Source organism: Triticum aestivum, chromosome 3A (genome assembly GCF_018294505.1).
Source record: "Triticum aestivum cultivar Chinese Spring chromosome 3A, IWGSC CS RefSeq v2.1, whole genome shotgun sequence".
In the NCBI taxonomy this organism is placed as follows: Eukaryota; Viridiplantae; Streptophyta; class Magnoliopsida; order Poales; family Poaceae; genus Triticum; species Triticum aestivum.
The window spans coordinates 707,707,025-707,713,102 of NC_057800.1; the positions used below are offsets into that span (position 1 = coordinate 707,707,025).

The window sequence follows — 6,078 nt, forward strand, 5'->3', positions numbered from 1 at the left end:
CGGCGGAGAAACCCCGCGTGTTGTGTGCGGTACAGGAGGCCCTGGGCGCAGCCGCACGGTACCGGTGCCGGCCGTCTCCCTCGCGAGTGAGGAGTGGCGTCGCCACTGAAGGGCGAGGTGCTCCATTCGTTCAAGAGGTAGGCAGCGCCCATCCCCGTCTTTCTGTGATGGATCCTACCCTCACGCTCCTTTCATACCCCCCCCCCTGGTGTTCTGCATGTATGATTTTCGATTCAAAACACACGCACACTCCACACCTAGATGCTTGATTTAGATTTTTTTTCCTTGTCCAAATGTCTAGGTTTTCCTCACTGTCATCCAATTCTAGCAGATTTCAGAGGCTTAAATGTAGGATCCTAGGCTCGGTTCAGATTTAAGAGGTTAAAATGCCTTTTTGCACCGAGACAAGCATGTGGGGAAGAGTACTTGCGATATACACTGGGGATTTGTTCAGTACGTTATGTTTGAAATGTTTTGTGACCACCTAGGGAAGTTCAGTACTTCATCTTGTATTTTTTGTAGGTTTTCAGACTTGATAAGTTCTAGTGATCAAGGGAAATTTTGCTTTTCAAATGTATATATTGAGCTGTTGCAATTACATATAGTCATGTAAAATGGTATTTAAGTAGGTTTCCAAAGCATTTTTTCCATGAATTCTTATGCAGATAGTAATGTCAAATTAGAAGAACGGACAGAGTGTTATTTTCATCATTTTTCAATTATTTTCAGATATGGTATATCATAACTGTTTTTTTTCTTTCTCCCATGCATATATAGACTTACTTTATCATACTGTGGTTTGTTTTCCTCTATTTTTGATGATAAATCTGAAATGAAGCAGTAGAACATCTTTTTTATCATTTATATTTTGCTCCTTTCAGCACAATGGGTAGACTAAGCAAATCACACTATGTGGATCTCCCTTAGATGCAGCAGCCCTGAGTCTTTTGGTATAGATGAAGATTGTCCATTACATGATGACATCAACGAAGATACCTCCAATGAGGTGACTCAGGTTTGTCTCTATACAATATACATTGACAGCAAGTGTCTATAGTATTTTTCTCTTTCTTTGTTTGGTGGTGATTAATGTAATTTACTTTCCCGCGGCAGGATCAATTATTGAAAGATGAAAAGTTTGATAAGGCTTTGATAGAGTTCTATATGAAACATGTATCTGCTTATGTTAAATCGATTTTTCTCGTTTTTCTTAATAGGCATGTTGTTTCCTTACGGCATAATGTTACTTGCGGAAATTGAAGAGTCTCAAACGGAAGATCACTTCGAACAGAGTGCATGAGGCTTCTCAAAATAATTTACATCAGGCTATGGGTTTTTCAAACTCGCAATTTCTTTTTAATCTTCATTTCAGTACTGATGCCATAAGGTTTTTGTATTTTTACAGTGGTATACATGTAATTACTAACGCATATACATGCTAATGGTTTTCTTTTTGTAAGGAAACCTGTATATACAACTGGATTTCCATCTATTTTTACTCAGGTTTTCCACTGGATATACATGCTAGTTAAAATGCTGCCATTTTGCTTTCTGCAACTTTTCTTTTTGTATTTACAGTGGTATACATTCTAATTTACTAATACATATACAATAAATAGGATGTATTCACAACTAGTTTTTACATGTGAATACACATGTATATACTAGTAAATTAGTAACTGAATCCTAATTTTATTTTCTAATTTCTTTTATATGTTAATACAACTGGATTTACACATTATTACCAGGTAAACTAGTAGTAAGCACAAGTGGATCTGCATGTAAATTACTAGGTCCCTAATTCTGTATATACAAATGGAATAACATCTAATTTACTTGTGTTTCATACACACATAAATTAGTAGTTATTGTTTTTTGATTTATTTTTTCATGTAACTTACTAGGTTCCTACTCTCTTTTATACAGAAATGAATTTTACATGTAGTTTACTTTTGGGTTAGTAAATTACTTTTTTCATGTTAATACAACTTGATCTAAGGTAGTTTTTACTGGACATACATGACAGTTGATTTTTTTTGTTTGTAAATAAGCTATATATACAAGTGGATTTACTTTGGGTTTTTTCATTAGATATACACGCTAGTTACACTGTACTTTTTGTATTTTTTACAGTACATTCTAATTACATGCTAATGATTTGTAATTAAGGTGTATATACAACTGAATTTACATGTATTTCATGTATGATTTTCCACCGGATATACATGCTAGTTACTAAATCCATACACATGCTTTATTTTTTATAAATAACCTGTATATACAATTGGATTTACATGTATTTTACTTAGGTTTTACACTGGACATGCATGCTAATTACTAAATGCATATACATGCTTCTTTTGTAAATAACTTGTATATACAACTGGATTTACATGCTTCTTACTTAGGTTTTCCATTAGCATGCTTTTTTTTGCAGATGTGATTGTTATTCAGACAATCAAACCTAGCAAGGGGGAGGGGCCAGGTTTTTTTCACTTTATTATTCACTAGCAAAAGGGCCATGTGTTGCAACGGAAGAAAAAAAATCATAATCTTCAATGGCGATGACCACATTTTGCTCACATCTCATCGCATGATTTTGAATTTTTGTTCACAAATGCAAGAAAATGTTTTTTTTAATTTATTAAGAAATAGGAGCAATGTTCACAATTTTTCAAAAATATTGTGGTTGTCAAAAAAACTTGGTAACTCAAAGAATTATTCTGAATTTCAAGAAACATTTTAAAAAATATACACTATAATATTTTGATCCTCCCCTGCAGTTGATTCTTCAAACTTCACGCGGGTATAGAGTCACAAAGAGTAGAAGCATTACCATTCAACTACATACCTTCGATCATTCCTGAACATTTTTACAAATTTGGGAACATTGTCACAAATCTTGAACATTTTTTACTATTTAAAAAATATTTAATTTTGAACATTTTTTCATATTGTGAATGGTTTTTAAACACTTTCTTTTGAATTGGCGAACAATTCTAGAATAGACGAACATTTTTTAGAAATTTGTGGATTTTTCTAAAATTCATGAACATTTTCTGAATAAGCAAACTTTTTATTAATCAATAAACTCTTTTGTATTTCACGAACTGTTTTTAAAATTTTAGGATATTTTTTTGAAATGCATGAACATTTTTGAATTAGCAAAAAGTGTGTTCAATTTCATTAATAATTTTAAATGCACGAAATTGTTTATGAAAATCATCAATTCTTTTTGATTTTATGAACATTTGTTTCAAAATTGCGAACATTGTTTTTAATATGCGAGCAATTTTAAATGAACGTTGCATTTTATTTTGTCTTGAAAATTTTATTTCAAAGTTGCCAGTTTTTCAAAATTGGCCGAATGTTACAAAATTTGGTCAAATCTGAGTCAAAATTTGGTCAATTTTCAGCCAAATTTAAGTAACTAGTTATGCGCTCCTGCAGGAAGTTGGTCCGGTCAGCGCTCTCTCATGTCTTGTAGTCTTCGAGTGTATATATAGAAATTTTAGGACAAATTATCGAATAGAGTAAAAAAATTGCATTGAAAAGATGCAAGTCATCATCTCTCTTCTCTTAAATTACACAACCCAATGAGCTAAGATCATGTAAAAATTAAGAAGACCATGTGTAGAACGTTATTGATCTTGATTACATTTATTTTATTTTAAAGTGCACTGTGAAGATGGAAATATACCTTTTTATGGACAAATCAAATTTTAAAGTCAAATGTCCCCTCTTGGCGCCAGACGGAGGGAGTATTTTTTCTCAACAAAAAAAAGGGCAGCCCCAGTGCATGTAGCTCTCGCTTGCGCAGGGTTTGGGGAAGGGTTCGACCACTTTGGGTCTATTGTACGCAGCCTTTCCGTACATTTCTGCAAGAAGCTGTTTCCAGGACTTGAACCCGTGACCTCATGGTCACAAGGCAGCAGCTTTACCACTGCGCCAAGGCTCCCCTTCCCTAGAAATCGTATAGTATATACCGGGTGCTGATGCTGCATTAATTCCCGGCCTTTGTTATCACCAGGCGGCAGACATGAGCTTCTTCAGATACCCGATGCTTGTTGGCGCCTGCCACGTCCATCTCGGAGAGCTTGTTCAGGTACCCGATGGCGCCTCTTGCACCTTTTGCTCACCGACGACGACAGGAGGCACGAGATGGCGTACTTCTTGACCGTGTCCCCCGGGCTCGGGTCCAGCAGGTGCACCAGGTTCGGCACGCTCTTGTCATCCTTCTTGACGCTCCTCGCGTTCGCCGGGCAGCTCATCAGGGTCGCCGCCGCCACCTCCCGCGCGCCGTTCGACTTGGCCTCCAGCAGCCGCACCAGCAGCGGCATGCACCCGTGGTCGGCCACTCGGCGCTTCATCTCAGGGGAACTGGAGATCCTGCAGATGCCCCCCGCGCCCGCCTGCTGCGCGCCACGGAGCCGTCCCGGAGCACATGCGCGAGCTGCGGGAGCACGCCGAGGGACACAAGTGTGTCCGGCGAGACGGCGCCCACGGCGGACTCCTGCGGCAGTGGGCCATCGAGGTAGGCGAGCAGGCTAGGCAGCGCGCCCTCGGACACCACGGCGCGCCGCAGGCTAGGCAGGAACTTCGCCGCGTACTACTTGGAACCCAGCACGCCGCCGCGGTCGAGAAGGCTGATCATCACGCGCACGATGCCTTCCTCGGCGAGCGCTTGCCGGACCTCCGGCACCGCGGAGAGGTTCTTGAGCGTGCCCGCGGTCGCGGATTGCGAGATGGAGTCCCCGGTCTGGCAGATTTCGATGAGTAGACGACGCGGGCAATCTTGGGTGACATGGACAGACGCTGCAGCGTGATGATGGCCTTCTCCCGGTGACATGGACGGACTCTGCCAGCCGGATGAACGGTGTCCACCTTCTCCCTGATCTTGGGCGCCGTCGCCATAAGCGGCTGCACCAGCGCGGCCACGTTGCCACGGCCGAGCGCCGACATCACGCTCTTCTCGTCCTCGCGCAGCGCATCATGGAGCCCCTCCACGGCCCGGTGCTTCGTCTCGGTGTGCCCGGTTTGCAGCCTAGCGAGCAGCTCCCGCACGTCCATCTGCGAGGCTGCTGCCGCCACCGCCTCAGAGCATCTCCAACAGCCGTCCAATGCGCGGCGCCCCAAAAACAGGTTTACAGCGTGCAAGTAAATTTTTTTAGGGCGCTAGAAGATGTTTGCTCCAACAAGCGCTGTAAAATATGCTGCGCGTGCGAGTCCAACGGTCCCAATCAAGCAGTCCCATCTGCAGCAGCCCAGAGTTTGCAGCGCGCGCGACCGGGCGTACTAAATATGCTGCGCGCGATGCCTTTTTGATGCGCGCGCTGCATTAGTTATAGCGCGTGCGCTTCTTGTGCGGCTGCTGGAGATTCTAAACCGGGCTCGCGCGCGTTAAAAGCAGTTTTTATACCGCGCGGCCCTCGTATAGCTCTTCTGTTGGAGATGCTCTCAGGAGGAGACGGAACGTCGCATCTGACAGCACACCTGTCTTGACAAGCAGCGCGCAGTCCAAAGGCTGAGGTCCAGCTTCCCGGTGAGAGCGTCGAGGTCGCTCTGCATCTGCAGCTTGCCAGCCTTGGGCGGCGAGCGTGGCTGCAACGGACTGCGGCAGCTCACGGCGGCACCCTCTCCAGCCTCACTGCGATGGTCTTCCACCGCCCGCCAAAGACGGTCGCCGCGTCCAGCGCCGCCGACACCAGGCCCCGTGCTCGCTCGAGCAGACGCTGCAAGCTCATTTCAAGCTCATTAGGCATCCACTAGACTAGTGATGCTCGCTAGCTCCTCAGTTAGTAAAGGAAGAAGCGGACAAATCCTGGAGGGAGAAAACAGCGGAGAAGAAGCTAGAACAAATTCAGACAAAATCAGGCAGAGGAGAGGAGCATAGCGTTGCCGTGCCCGGCCGTCGGCCCGCCAGAGAGGGGCCGGCCTTGCGCCAATGGCGGAGCCAGGAAAATTCAATGAGGAGGGCCAAACGTTGCTAAACCTAGTTGAGGAGGGCCAGTCCATTAAAATACTCTGTTTTAGCAGCAAAAAAATATGTGTTTACGCTAGTATTAGTCTTAAACCAAT

At 43.4% G+C, this 6,078-nt stretch overlaps 1 long non-coding RNA gene and 1 pseudogene across 1 annotated transcript; one reads left to right on the forward strand and one right to left on the reverse strand.

Annotated features, from left to right (window-relative positions):
* LOC123059313 (uncharacterized) lies at window positions 1-1,542 on the forward strand. Its single transcript, XR_006427415.1, has 3 exons — window positions 1-137; window positions 882-1,015; window positions 1,218-1,542. It is a non-coding gene; the product is annotated as an uncharacterized lncRNA (long non-coding RNA).
* A 2,461-nt stretch (window positions 1,543-4,003) lies between these two features.
* Window positions 4,004-5,762, reverse strand: LOC123057216 (uncharacterized; annotated as a pseudogene).
* Between the last annotated feature and the right edge of the window lie 316 nt (window positions 5,763-6,078).